This window comes from Salvelinus fontinalis, chromosome 2 (assembly GCF_029448725.1).
Source record: "Salvelinus fontinalis isolate EN_2023a chromosome 2, ASM2944872v1, whole genome shotgun sequence".
NCBI lineage: Eukaryota > Metazoa > Chordata > Actinopteri > Salmoniformes > Salmonidae > Salvelinus > Salvelinus fontinalis.
In genome coordinates, this window is record NC_074666.1 from 46508813 (window position 1) to 46525104 (window position 16292).

At 44.5% G+C, this 16292-nt stretch overlaps 1 pseudogene; it reads right to left on the reverse strand.

Annotated features, from left to right (window-relative positions):
- Positions 1-16292, reverse strand: part of LOC129819878 (unconventional myosin-VIIa-like) — an 87728-nt pseudogene that overhangs the window by 45660 nt on the left and 25776 nt on the right.

A 16292-nucleotide genomic window follows, 5' to 3' on the forward strand; every position in this document is an offset into this window, starting at 1 on the left:
ATCTCCCCCGCCCTCCATTTGGCAAATCTGACCATAAAAAACTAAAGCAGGAAGTACCAGTGACTCGCTCAATACGGAAGTGGTCAAATGACACGGATGCTACGCTACAGGACTGTTTTGCTAGCACAAACTGGAATATGTTCCCGGGATTCATCCAATGGCATTGAGGAGAATACCACCTCAGTCATCAGCTTCATCAATAAGTGCATCGATGACGTCGTCCTCACAGTGACCGTATGGACATATCCGAAACAGAAGCCATGGATTACAGGCAACATCCGCATCGAGCTAAATGCAAGAACTGTCGCTTTCAAGGAGCGGGACACTAATCCGGATGCTTATAAGAAATCCCGCTATGCCCTCAGACGAACCATCAAACAAGCAAAGCCTCAATACAGGATTAAGATTGAATCCTACTACACCGGCTCTGACACCCGTCGGATGTGGCAGGGCTTGAAAACTATTACGGACTACAAAAGGTAAACCCAGACGCGAGCTGCCCAGTGACGCGAGCCTACCAGACGAGCGAAATGCCTTTTATGCTCGCTTCGAGGCAAGCAACACCGAAGCATGCACAAGAGCACCAGCTGTTCTGGATGACTGTGTGATAATGCTATCGGTAGCTGATGTGAGCAAGACCTTTAAACAGGTCAACATTCACAAAGCCGCAGGGCCAGACGGATTGCATACCGCCTCAAAAGATCCACAGACGACGCAATCTCAATCGCACAACCACAATGCCCTTTCCCACCTGGAAAAAAGCAACACCTATGTGAGAATGCTGTTCATTGACTACAGCTCAGCGTTCAACACCATAGTGCCCACGAAGCGCATCACTAAGCTAAGGACCCTGGGACTAAACACCCCCCTCTGCAACTGGATCCTGGACTTCCTGACGGGCCGCCCCCTGGTGGTAAGGGTAGGCAACAACATGTCTGCCACGCTGATCTTCAACACTGGGGCCACTCATGGGTTTGTACTTAGTCCCTTCCTGTACTCCCTGTTCACCCACAACTGCGTGGCCAAACACGACTCCAACACCATCATTAAGTTTGCTTACGACACAACAGTGGTTGGCCTGAACACCGACAATGATGAGACAGCCTAAAGGGAGGAGGTCAGAGAACTGGCAGTCTGGTGCCAGGACAACAACCTCTCACTCAATGTGAGCAAGTCAAAGGAGCTGATCGTGGACTACAGGAAAGGGCGGGCCGAACAGGCCCCCATTAACATCGACAGGGTTGTAGTGGAGCGGGTCGAGAGTTTCAAGTTCCTTGGTGCTTGGTCCACATCACCAACAAACCATCATGGTTCAAACACACCAAGACACTCGAAGAGGGCACGACAAAACCCCTCAGGAGACTGCAAAAATTTGGCATGGGTCCCCAGATCTCAAAAAGTTATACAGCTGCACCATCGAGAGCATCCTGACCTGTTGCATCACTACCTGGTATGGCAACTGCTCAGCATCTGACCGTAAGGTGCTGCAGAGGGTAGTGTGTACGGCCCAGTACATCACGTGGGCCAAGCTTCCTGCCATCCAGCACCTATATAATAGGCGGTGTCAGAGGAAAGCCCATAAAATTGTCAGAGACTCCAGTCTCTCAAGTCATAGACTGTTCTCTCTGCTACTTCATGGCAAGCGGCACCGGAGTGCCAAGTCTAGGAACAAAAGGCTCCTTAACTGCTTCTACCCCCAAGCCATAAGACTGCTGAACAATTAATCAAATGGCCAATGGACTATTTACATTGACACCCCCCCACCCCCCCATTTGTTTTGTACACTGCTGCTACTTACTGTTTATCTGTGCACAGTCACTTCACCCCTACCTACATGTACAAATTACCTCAACTAACCTGTATCCCCGCACACTGACTCTGTACCAGTACCCCCTGTTTATAGCCTCGTTATTGTGTTCCTTTTTATTATTTTTTACTTTAGTTTATTTGGTAAATATTTTCTTAACTCTTCTTGAACTGCACTGTTGGTTAATAAGGGCTTGTAAGTAAGCATTTCACAGTAAGGTCTATACTTGTTATATTCGGCACGTGTGACAAATACAGTTTGATTTGATCAGATTTAAATTGCCTTACTCTAGCCCTGTTGCCTTGCTTTGTGTCTGTGTGGCTATCTCTGTGTGTATGGGCTATGCCTATGAGTAGTGTAGCATCTTACCTCTGCCCTGAGTCTCTGGGTAACCCTCCGTGCGATCATGCCCCGGGCGTATGCCTGGATGGTGATCACCGCATGCAGCTGCCTCCAAAAAGACTGCCTCACCATGAAACCACGGCAACGGGCCTGTATTTGAGTGACGCAAGTCCTGGCCAATTGGTAGGTGACAAAGAGTTTTCTTGATCTATAGAGGGCTTGGAGGCGCAGGAAGCCGACCCTCATCTGGTGAGGAGACACCAACAATAGTCTCAAACACCAATATAACATTCTAACAAAATAACTACACCAATATAACACAACTATAACGTTATGGCAACATAACTACAACCCATAATTCAGTAACTGTGGGACGTTCTTTTAAGGAATGTTCATTAAGGGACTAAATGTCATTCCTGCCCAGGGATATGTCCAAGTGAACCATCCAGGAAATGGACGGTTGTGAAATGTCAGTAATCATGGGTATAGAAGAACTCACCGCACTGTAGTCCTTCCTGCACCGATAGCCGCGCCACATTTTCTGAATGAGTGTCACTGACCTCCTCACCCTCAGGAAGTTAGTCCTGGAAAACACACAGGGGGAGGGGTGGGGAGAGGTGCATATGGAAACATATTATATAATACTGTAGCTCTCAAACACAACATTTGTGAATTGAAATATCCAGACAATTCAACGGTGGTATCTGAATTCGATCTATGAGGGACAAGTTAAACGTTGTCCCTAAGTACAATATGGATAAACAAAACAAAGATAGTAACTTAAAGAGGCTCCTTCCCCGAATCCCCACCCCACCACCCCCGCATGTCCCCTTTTCCCCCTTCTCACCCTCCCTCTTGCCCCTCCTCTTTCCTCTCCCCCTTTTTCTATCCCCTCCAGCCTCCCCCTCCCCTCCCTCCTTCCTCACCTCTCCTTCATTCCTCGTACAGCCTTTTGGATGAGGATGGCCTTGTCAGTGATGGCCTTGTCCCTGTCTATCTCCAGCTGCATGTCATGGTGGTCCTGAGACGGAGAGGGAGAGAGAGAGCGATGGGAGGCGGGAGTGAACGAGATAGAGAGTGCACTGTTTATTTTATCGTAATATGTGTAATAATGTAGGTGCAAATATGATAGTATGTCGATTTACAATCAATGAAATCTAGTCACCTTAAGAAAGATCTTGGTCTTCCCAATCTCCCAGTCGTCATCTCGTCCAAGAACAGCCTCCACTATCTTCTGACACGTCCCTCTCAGGTCCTCCTATGAGAAAACACCAGGGAATGAATGACACCTCTCTGAACTAATAGCTATCCTGAAGTAGAGTAACATAACATAGTAATATATATTCGAAAGTGACAGCAGGGTTGTGTTCATTAGGACAGAAAACAGATGTTCTAAAACGTTTTGGAACAGAAAACAAGCGTTTCTTATTGGAAAAGTCCAGGAGGCCCTCGTTTCAGTCTGTTTTTTTTTCTTTCTCGTTTGGTGCCTAATGGACAGGGCCCAGCTCTGCTAACCTGTCTGTTGGCAGGTTTGACTCCGGGCATGAGGACACGGTAACGGTCTACGAACTCTCCGAATGTGTATCTGATGGGGTAACCGGCGCGTCTGATACGAATGGTCTCCATCATCCCAGAGTACCTCAGCTGACGCACACACAGCTCCCTGTCAAACAGCTAGATGGACAGACACACAAACATAGTTAAAGAGAACAGCTGTAAGTGAATGGTACACGAACATCGTGACACACACACACACAGGCACAGGCACGCAATCACACACACAATCACACGCACAGGCATGTACACACACATGCACGCACACACACAGGCAAATACACCCCCACCCACACTCTTTCACACTAGTGTGTTCGTCAGGTTGGACTCACCATGGGTTTCTTGAGCTCGTTGGGTTTGATGCAGCGGACAAAGAAAGGCTGACATACATTGAGGGTTCTCATCAGCAGCTCCAGAGAAAGCTTGAACTGGCTGCTCAGAGTAGGGGTTCGCTTCCTGGTCTCCATACCCTGGCAACACACACACACACACACAGAGCAATGTATTTGTCATTTTAACAACCTGACCCTGACACTTTGTTTGCTAATCTGAGGGAATGGGGCTGGGAAAATTTAACCACTCTAAAATTCATAGACCGAGCTATGGATGAAAGGATTGCCATGTATAAGTCATATTCTTCAAGAATCAATATGTATACCACAAATTGAAATGACAATTGAACAACAGCACCCACAAGTAGGCTACCAGTGCGGCAAGTGCCACTGGCTGCTGGTAAGCTTTTTTGACTTGGACATACATTTTTGCCGACACATGCTAACCTTTGTTTAACCAGCTAACAGCTGCTCTTAGAGAAAATGTGTTTGGAGTTACCTTTCTAATAGGCTATGCCAGAGATTACACTTCCTCCTCCAATTTTAATGTGGGGAGGTAAAAATAATGAAAAACTATCTACCAAATCTATTCATTTTAAAAATGTTGATTTTATTTTTTAACCTTTATTTAACTAGGCAAGTCAGTTAAGAACAAATTATTATTCACAATGACGGCCTGCGGGGACGGGGACTTAAAAATAAAAATATAGGACAAAACACACATCACGACAAGAGAGACACCACAACACTACATAAAGACACACCTAAGACAACAACATAGCATAGCAGCAACACATGACAACACAGCATGGTAGCAACACCACATGACAACAACATGGTAGCAGCACAAAACATGGTACAAACATTGTTGGGCACAGAAAACAGCACAAAGGCAAGAAGGTAGAGACAACAATCACGCGAAGCAGCCACAACTGTCAGTAAGAGTGTCCATCATTGAGTCTTTGACTGAAGAGATGTGTGTGCTTTGGGGACATTTAACAGAATGTGACTGGCAGAATGGTGTTGTATGTGGAGGATGAGGGCTGCAGTAGATATCTCAGATAGGGGGGAGTGAGGCCTAAGAGGGTTTTATAAATAAGCATCAACCAGTGGGTCTTGCGACGGGTATATAGAGAGGACCAGTTTACAGAGGAATATAGAGTGCAGGGATGTGTCCTATAAGGAGCATTGGTGGCAAATCTGATGGCCGAATGGTAGAGAACTTCTAGCCGCTCTAGAGAATCCTTACCTAACAATCTATAAATTATTTCTCCGTAATCTAGCACGGGTAGGATGGTCATCTGAATCAGGGTTAGTTTGGCAGCTGGGGTGGAAGAGGAGCGATTACGATAGAGGAAACCAAGTCTAGATGTAACCTTAGCCTGTAGCTTTGATATGTGCTGAAAGAAAAACAGAGTTCAGTCTAGCCATACTCCCAAGTCCTTGTATGAGGTGACTACCTCAAGCACTAAACCCTCAGAGGTAGTAATCAGACCTGTGGGGGAGAGGGGCATTATTCTTACCAAACCACATGGCCTTTGTTTTGGAGGTGTTCAGAACAAGGTTAAGGTCAGAGAAAGCTTGTTGGACACTAAGAAAGCTTTGTTGTAGAGTGTTTAACACAAAATCCAGGGAGGAGCCAGCTGATTATAAGACTATCATCTGCATATAAATGGATGAGAGAGCTTCCTACTGCCGTGTGGCCCAGGATCAACCCCTGGGGTAATCCCTTGGTTACAGGCAGTGGCTAAGACTGCAGATGTTCTGACTTTATACACTGCACTCTTCGAGAGCGGTAGTTAGCCAACCAGGCCAAAGACCCCTCAGAGACACCAATACTCCTTTGCCGGCCCACAAGAATGGAATGGCCTACCGTATCAAAATCTTTGGCCAAGTCAATAAGAATAGCAGCACAACATTGCTTAGAATCAAGGGCAATGGTGACACCATTTAGGACCTTTAAGGTTGCAGTGACACATCCATAACCTGAGCGGAAATCAGATTTCATACCAGAGAGAGAGAAAATACTACAGACATCAAGTAAGCCAGTCAGTTGATCATTTATTTGTTTTTCCAACACTTTTGATAAACAGGGCAAAATAGAAATTGGCCTATAACAGTTAAGATCAGCTTGATCTCCCGCTTTAAATAAAGGATCCACAGTGGCTGCCTTCCAAGCAATGGGAACCTCCCCAGAGAGGAGAGACAGGTTAAAAAGGTCAGAGATAGGCTCTGCAATGATAGGGGTGGCAACCTTAAAGAAGAAAGCATCTAAACCATCTGAGACAGATGTTTTTTAAGGTCAAATTTAAGGAGCTCCTTTAGCACCTCGGACTCAGTGACTGCCCGAAGGGAGAGGTGAAAAAGAGGGAGGCGCATCGGGGCTAGTCGCATCAGAAGGGGTGGGAGATGAGGAAATGTTGGACGGACATCGACTTCCGGATAGCTTGAGCGCACTTATTTCTCATTTTGCCTGAACGAGAGCCAGTCAGCCTGACTATTCATGTGCCGGGCTTTTCGCAAAATGGGACTCTTGAGGTGGAGTAACTCTGCCAGATCACGGTCGAACCAGGGGCTGAACCTGTTTTTAATTCTCATTTTCTTAATGGGGGCGTGTTTGTTAACAATACCACTGAAAGTATTAAAAAAAAGGTCCAAGCGACAGAGGGGATCAAGCTGATTCTGTACCATTTTACAGAGGTCAGTTATTGAAGGACGGCTTGATCTCCTTGCCATTATCTGATAAGACAAGACATGCACATTTAGTTTTTTGATAACATATGATGGGGGTCCCTGGGTTACCGGTTTAACTGGGAGGGGGTCACTGGGCAAGAAAAGGTTGAAGACCCCTGGTGTAAACTCTAAACACAACTCTAAATCACAGTATTTCTCAAATAGTGGGTTGGGACCCCCTGCTGGGTTGTGGCCAGTTCCTGCTAGGTCACAGTGACAAATTACGTGGTCACAGATGAAAAAAAATATTTGAGAATCACTGTTTTAATATTAGTACCACTGGGGTGAAGACTGAAAAGAAAGAGGGACAGAAAAAGGTTTGAGTTCCAGAGGATGGATGGATGGATGGTTGGAGGGGAGTTTTGGGAGAAACACAAGATACACAAGGTTTGTTGGTAGCAGTGAGATCTGGGTTTACCCAGGGATGTGAATAAACCCTGGATGACTGACAGGGTGCGTCGCCATCTTGGTACTCCTCTTCCATAGTAAAAAATAGTTTTTGGAAGCAATATAAATGCATTTATTAATGTCTAGATTCGTTTTTGACACTTATTCTATTACAGACACCTTAATGCATACTTTTAAATTATATGCAAGCTAAAAAAAAAATGATATCTTATTTTATTTATTTTGGAGATGACTACTAATGTTACTGTCCCCACTACAACAAAAAAATACTTAAATACATGTTATTTCGTTCTTGAAACATTTAATTGAAATGCTGTATAATTCCATTCGTTCCTATGGAGGACTGCTTCTACTTGGGAGTGCCAACATGGCCAACCGGTTGCTTCAAAGCCTCTCAATGGCCAATGCATAGCATCAGCAATCCAGGGTTTACATACAGAATTGTTTTACCACAGAAGGAATGGCCGTTGTTTACCTTCGGAGAAGGAGTGGTGGGCGGCAGATAGCCACACAGAAACTGGGGTCAGACAGAACAAAATGAGAGAAAGAGATGAAGATAGGCATGGCTAATACCACCGCTCCCCTAATGCTAAGGGAAACAATAGTAGTAGGAATAGTAAAGAAAAGTAAGAATTGAGCGTGATCGCTTGATGACATCATCACTGGGAGACAGAACACTTCAAACTATAGGTCACAAAAGATGTCATAACCATAGAAAAACAACGGGGTACGCTTTTAAAATGGCTACCGGTCCACCCATTACAGACCTGTTGACTTGAATGGGGAGGCACGTTCTAGTTATTGTATTTATATAGTCTAAACCTTCTCTGGAATTCCACCATCGTGACCTACTCTAAGCCTTTCGCCCTTATGCTTCGTGGACACAGCCTGGTGGAGTGAGTAGGGAAAATACATTCAGGGTGTCATCGTAACATCATCACTATGTGACCACCAGACACGTCATCTCTCACCATGGTGACGTCAGCCTGGAAGATCTGCTTGATGAACTTGTTCTTGGAGGAGTGGACCAGCTGGATAATGTCAGTGTGGAGGCTGTCACGATTCTTCTCCAGGAAGCCTGAAACACACAGGAGTCAGCCACGTCCAATCCCAAACAAACCCCTAGCCACGGCCCCTTAACCATGCACTTGTGGAGATATGATAGGTGTAAATAAATCAGAGAGCAAGGTGGAGCCATTACCACATTGCTTACACATGGCATATCCTCTCTGATCTTCACAAGTGCCTAGGGTGTAGGGGCTAGGAGTTGATTTGATATGGAGCATATGAACAACTAATAGACTTGCTGGAGTTCAATACCTTGTCTTCTGACCATGAACCTACCTATAGAATCCAACCAAGTCCTACTACATGGAGCATCAGGGACTTTATTATGGGATTGCAATGAATTGGGTTGAGTGTGAAGCCAATGCCTTACAATAGGCCTACCTCTGGTCTCGTAGTGGACCACCCCAGCAAAGTGCTGGATGCCAAACTGGGTCTCGTAGGTGTTCTTAGGGGGGTGGTAGTTGGTGTTGAGTTTGTGCTGGGAGTTGAGTTTATACAGCATGGTGGACTCTGTTCCCTGTAAAACACAAACAGAGAAAAGACATTTAGGCTGCGTCTGAAATTATACCCTATTCACTATATGGTCCGCTGTAGCTTAGTTGGTAGAGCATGGCGCTTGCAACGGCAAGATAGAGGGTTCAATTCCCGGGACCACCAGTACGTAAATTGTATGCATGCATGACTAAGTTACTTTGGGTAAAAGCAGCTGCTAAATGGCATATACAGTATTATAATAAAGGGGCATAGGATTAGGGTGCTAATTCGGACCACAAACAAAAACAATTCAATAGCACTTTTTTAACCCACTCAGGGGCAAAGGCATAGTTGTTGCGCCATGGTATTGGTGTGCAATACGGGGATCCTCTCTGCATGTCTCTTAGATAATTTGTCACAAAAACCAGTCCCTCGGTACAGAGTTTTATATAACAAATGTTCAGTTCCTCCAACTGTCCATCCCCTCTCACAATACCTAAACACAAATATGCATATCGATTTCCATAAAATGGTAAATTGCCAAAATGGTACTGTACCTTGGGGAACTTGCTCTCCTCGTCTATGAGAGATATGATGTTCATGGGTTTATTGGCGATCATGTCCAGGGCATCCTGGTTGTCAGTGAACTCGATGTGCTGCCAGTTGATGTCCTCTAGGTTGTACTCCTCCTGCTCCAGCTTGAACACATGCCTCACAAAGAACTGCTGCAGGTTCTCATTGGCAAAGTTGATGCACAGCTGCTCAAAGCTTCAGGGAACAAGAAACATAGCCGGTTACTCAACAGCCAATCAATTTAGGGGTGTGGCTATCCGTACTTTGATGATAAAATGTGTCCAGGTGTGTGTGTGTGGATATTTGTGTGTATGTCTGTGATTCTCGCTGGCAAAATGTATGCACAGCTGCTCAAATCTACAGGGAAGGAATGTAGCGAGAGCCAGTCCCTAGACAGCCATTAGAGTATAAAGCCATTCAGTGAGCATGTCAACCGCACAAATCAACAAAAGAGGCTGTCGATATTGTCTGGCTTTAGTCGGGCACATACCATTGTCATCCAATTTTCCATTAGAGAATGGAAATCATAACAATTATGTCATTTCATGTTCCATATACAACGTCCCCTAAATAGAAAACAAAGCTTTTAGACTTTTGAATTTGAACCAAATGGCTACAACACCCCCAAAGCTTGGGTCAGTCAGAGGACTCACCTGTTGACAATGAAGTTCTCGAAGCCAAAGATGTCGAGCAGGCCAATGGACCTCCTTATGATCTTACTCTCACAGGACGGAGGTCTGAAGATGGCCGCGTTGATCTTGTCCACAATCCACACAAACATCCTCCCATAGATACCCTGGGACAGGAGGGACAACGTTCATTTACACCATGAGTGGGTGTCGTAGATGCTCTCGGAGGAACAGCTTTCATTAGACAGAAGGGAACTTTGACCTTCTGTGAGGAATCAGATTTAGAAGTGTGTGTGTCCCCTCACTTTCATAAAAAAAGGTGTCCGTGTTCACACGCATGTATGTATGTATATTTGTATGTGAGGGTCCTGACCTTGACGAAGGCGTCCCTGACATCCAGGCCCTGTTCCATGCTGAGGGGGGTGGACACATTTTCGCCCCGGGTGATCAGGGTACGAGTGGTTAGACATGACATCACGTCCTTAAGGTCCACCTCAACAACAACACAACAACATACTGTAGTAGAGTACAACAACAACACAATACACAAACACCATACAGAGTGACGCAGTCTACAGTACAAGCCCAACATAGAGACCATGTACAGGTAAGAATCTACTACCCACCTCCATCAGAGATGCGGCAGTGGACAGGTCTGGAGATCGCACCACCACGCAGGCATCCAGGTTGTCATAGCAACGGGCTGTTGGAGTGTATGTGTTTTAAAGGGGGATAAAAGGGGGAAAGCAAGTCAATTAGCCAAGAAATTTTGCCAAGTGCATTTATAACTTCTAACTCAATAGCTAACGTGTAGTCAGGTGCCAGTTTAGGGAGACTACCCCTCAATAAACCTCTCGCAAAATTCACGAAGTGAGAACAAGACAGGGCTCAACAACTAACAAACATTCCAATGACTCTTTGGCATCACTTCTCTAGATAGACACTGTACTATCTATGTCAGGGATGGGCAACTGGCGGCCCGAGGACGCCCTCAAATCCATAAAAAAACAAGAATTAGTCGGGGGCTCAACTTACTTTTGCAAGTTAGAATAGTAGAATACACAAGGTGCAATTTCAACATTTTCTCTCCACAACATGGCAAAATCTGTAGAATTGCAGGAAATTAGCTGTAAAAACAGAAAACGTTCCTCTCTGCCCCATGGAAAAATGTGTAGAATGGAACGAAATTAACTTTTAAAAGTTAAAAGATTTCTCTCAACTGTCAAGAGGTGCATACACGTAGGTACGCAAATCAACTGGGTTCACTTTTTTTGAGGCTCCCTCCCCCATCAAAGGCCCTTCCCTGATCTATGTAGTGTGTAATCATGCCAGTGTTGGTTCCTCAGCTGTAATATCGTCTCGCTGTTTGCTGCTCCCACAAGTAATCGTCAATAACACTTTTAATTAAAACACATTCAATCACTTGTGGGCAGGGATCCAAATTAACATTTTTAATTGGTGGCACTGGCGCTCCCAACTTTAAAAAGTTAGGATCACCATATCAAATTTATGCGCACAATATAAGGAGATTTTTGGAATTCATTGAGATACAGCATATTTGGGGCCTAAATGAATTCTAGCTACTTTTGGAACACATGCTGTGCCCTAGAACCTAATATGTAACACTATAAATACATTAGCTTATTATAAAAGTAAAAATGTTGATACGAATACCTGTCATTGAAATGACAAAGTAATTTGTGGAATATTAGGTTTCTACATTGTGTAAAAACACTATTTTCCTATTGAGATGCATTACATTTAAAATTGTACACTGTCTCTTTAAAAACGTCAGGTTTGTGATGACAACGTGCAAAAGATCTGTCATTCATTCATTGCTATGGTCATTGATCTCCTGATTTTTTCCCATAATTGCACAGCGCTCCCAAAATAAAAATCCTGGCCTAACAAGCAAAATATTTTGTTGCATATGCGACCAAATTAGTCACACTTTAGGGCCCTGCTTATGGGAGCAGCAAACAGTGCATGAACATATGCCCTTTCCCCCCTACAGTTGGTCTTCTCTGTCTAGCTCCTGTGCCAAATTGAAAGTCATTGTATTGTGCATCAACACTCTCTTTCCAAAATGGCCACCTCAGCTCACCCTCGTAGCGCAATTTGCCCATGTGCAGGATGGCCGCCAGTAGTTTGGATATCTCCCAGTTCTCTGTCTCTGTGAACATCAGCACCTTCATGGCCGACAGGATGCTTGAGTACTCCTTCAGGTCGTCACGGGTGTCACACTTCGTACAGTTCCCCTGGATAGGGACACACACACATATGCATAGGTATTCCTATACGCTGGGGACTATACACACCAGCAAGGACAGAAGGATTCACGTAGGGCTGTAGCAGTGACCATTTTACTGCCACAACAGCAGTCATGACTCCAGTAAAATTCCACAAGACCGTTGAGTCACGTAATCTCCTCGTATGCACTCTGGACATGCTTGGTGGTACCCAACTCGCTAACGAGCATCAGGTCGCTAAAGGCCGGTACTCAGGGCTCTATTGTCCCTCTAACCACTCTGATATCAATGCAACTGCAATCGAAAATCACATCCAACACTTAGCATCAAAACAGTATGTGCTTTTAAACTCAACTCACTGTGATTGATCAATTTGAAAAAAGAAGTTCAACAGCAGGTTGAAACTGAGTGGAAAACATGGTCGTTGTGGATGTTGTTTCAAAGCCTAACACAATGACATGGACAGCGCTTTCTAAGGTGATGATTCATTCAAAACACACATATGCATATTAGGGCTTATACATATGCATATGCCTATATACGGTATGAGGCCAAGCCTGAAAAAAAAAACAGAATTAATATAACGATTGTGTAGTTATACAATACAAAACCTGCCGCATGTCAAAAATTATAGTAATCGCCTTTGAGTGGGGACTGTATTATTTTGCGTACTGGATGGACTGGTTACCTTGTGCTACGCGCCAAACGTTCTATCCACGAGTCTGGGAGAGAACGTGCAGTGCGGCTTACAGAGTTGGCCTAAAATGATTGTGAATTTGTATTGATTTTGAATAGCCTGGTAATAGGAAATGCTGTATATTTTCAGAATAATTAGGCTGACCATTACCTTTATTAACAACAGAATCTCACCACTGTGCATTTCCATCTCCACACCTCTTCTTCATTTCTTTCTCGAGCAAGCAGAGGGAGGGGCTGTCAATAACAGTTTATTAATTAAATGTGTTTCGTTGTGCAAACATGTTACTATCGATGTTCCCAAACAGATTTCACTTGGTTTCTCAAATTAAGCACTGGGTAGTTGCAGGGACAGGGTTGGAGAACCCATGGCATACAGAGTTTGAGCGAGAGGCTGCATGCTCATCAAACAGTGGTTGATGTGTGGAGTGAAATAACCAGAGTAGTGTACCCAGCATGAGTGATCCAGCGGGAAAGCAGCCTCTATTCGCTATTGGAGTGCATACGAATGACATATATTTTTTTCCCTGCACCTGTTTCTGTCCATTTGATAATGGGCCATTCTAAAGCGAAACTAATTGTACATATTAGTTCAAACAAGATTCAAAAGAGAATACTCTGATGGTTGAAAATATGATCACTTGATAAGAGAACAGTGTGCAGCCTGTGTCAAGGAACCGACCGCAAGCTTTTATTTTGCGACTTTCTCTAATAATCAATAGCTTGTAGTCGCATCATGCAGCCCATATATGTTTTGATTTCTAAGACATTCTAAAGGTTTGTATCATTCACGACTAATGTTGGCAAATAACTAGATTTAGCATATAGGACCTGTTTCAAATGATCACTTTTATGCTCAACATAACCACTTCATATGTCCACTCGCTCCGGAATGGAGCCATAAAATCATAAAATAATGGCACAGGACTTATAAGCAAGCATATCTTGTCTGCTAAATGAACAAGCCTACAGCCTATGGCATGACGCATAGTCAGATAACATACATTAGGCCAACTCGACCTGTTCATCTGAAATATATTTTCTTCATATCATGTTTCTTTAGACCTTAAATAATGGATTGGTTGTGATGGTGTATATTACATTGATTTATCAGACGTGTTTAAATGTAGATGTTTCAAAAGACTGCATCAGCAGCTTGTATTTGTGGAGGCCTGGAGATGCATGATTATGTTAATTAGGGTAAATTACCATGAGACCAGCAGTCATTTGCATGACAATAACCGGCTGACAAAATGTCATGACCACCACAGCCCTAGATACACACAGAGTGTATACACATGTACACCGGGAGTTATACACATGCACACAGGACCTCAATATAGTACCAGGCGGTGTCAGAGGAAGGCCCTAAACATTGTCAAAGGCTCCAGCCACCCAAGTCATAGATTGTTCTCTCTGCTACAGCACGGCAAGCTGTACCTGAGCGCTAAGTCCCTCAAGCAATAAGACTGCTAAATAGTTAACCAAATAGCTACCCGAACTATCTACATTGACCCTTCTTGCTCTTTTTGACTCCATGCACACACTCACACAGTTACACTGACACTCCAACACACACACACACACAGCACATACACACAGGCACACATTCGCCACACACTTACTGGCACACTTCCGCACTCATCACATACGCTGCAGCTACTGTTGATTATCTATCCTGTTGCCTAGTCACATGACCCCTACCTAGATGTACATATCTACCTCAATTTCTTCTTCCCCCTGCACATAGACCCAGTACTGGTACCCCATGTATATAGCCAAGCTATCATCGCTCATTGTGTATTTTTTCCTCATATTACCATTTTTTTTCTGTATCTTTTTTTTAATATATAATTTTTCCTATTCTGCATTGTTTGGAAGGGCCCGTATGTAAGCATTTCATTGTTAGTCTACACCTGTTTTTTTTAAAGAATGTGACAATTAAAACTTGATTGGACACAAACACACACACACACACACACACACAAAGATGCAAGTGCCCACGCACGCCCATACTGTAGCACACGCAAGCTCACACACACGCTCACACACACACTACTCACCATGGTGAGGTAGGGGTAGTCAGTGGCGAGTCCCAGGCCAAGCTTGTTCTTCAGCTCTGGGGCCATGCCCCGCAGCATACAGTAGAAAATGTGGTAGTTCCTCTCATCTGCAGCCTGTGGGAAGAGTAACAGCAGGGTCATGTTCATTGGGTACAAAGTTTAAGAAAACGGGAATCTGTCTGCAAACTTGAGACGTCTCCATAATGTACTGCTATATTCTGGCCCCTGTATATCCCCTCCCCCTGGACACTTACCTGTCTGCAGACTCGGGACTTCTCCAGAAGGTACTGTTCTATCTTGGCCCCCTCGATGGCCCCTCTCTTGTTAAAGTGAATGTCGATGTATTTCCCAAAGCGACTGGAGTTGTCATTCCGAATAGTCTTAGCGTTCCCGAATGCTGCATGGATGAAAGAATAAAGGTCCGAGTTAGCGTAACAGATGCAGTTCAGTGAACCATGCTCGCGTGATAAATAACCTTGCCTGAGACCCTGAAGACTTGTGTTGGCGGGACCCCAAGCGAATGCCTAGGGCTTTAGCACACAGGGTTAACAGTATTGTGGCATGCAATATACCCGGGTTTTGAACCCTGATCAGTCACATTAGCTAAGAGAGACATAGACTGGATGTATACTGTAGGGCGATGCATCCTTTTCCCAGTCCACATGTAGAGTACCCAGGTAGAAACTTTAGAAGGTGCAAATGGGACATTAGACGTGGATAAGAGGTCCAGTTGTAGTGTTAATCCTGTACTAGTTCCAGGGGAAGGCACGCACGTCCTACATCTGTCTAGCTGTCTTTCAAGAACTCTTTGAAGAATGCATTCAAAGTTCAGCTTTTCCTACACAGCTTCTGTGATTCTAGCCTCGTTACAAACCATAAACAAACCCTAAAACTGCCCCTGGGGCAGTTTGGAGCGAGTGTATCTCTACATTCTACACAACATTTGCCTTGCCATGTAACACTAGGACAAGTTGGCCTAGGCAGAGACAGACAGCAAGCACCCTAGCTATTAAATGTCAGTGCATGTAGTGAGTCTCACAGACTTCAATAGAACACTAGAATGGACATTGGCATCCAGGAAACACAACTACAAGACAGTAATCTTGGTCTGTTATTCTTTCTCAATTAGACTGGTTTGTAATTTGACCAAGATGGCTGCCATTAATAGCCCATTCTAGTGTCTCATCTCTATGTTGATTCTGACCTTCCAGTATGGGGTTGGCCTCCAGGACCTGTTGCTCTATCCAGGAGTGTTGTCCACTGATGGCTGCCAGGAACTGCAGGATCAACTTGGTGCTCTCTGTCTTACCGGCCCCAGACTCACCACTAAGGAACACAGGAGGAGATACAAACATTTTCTGTAC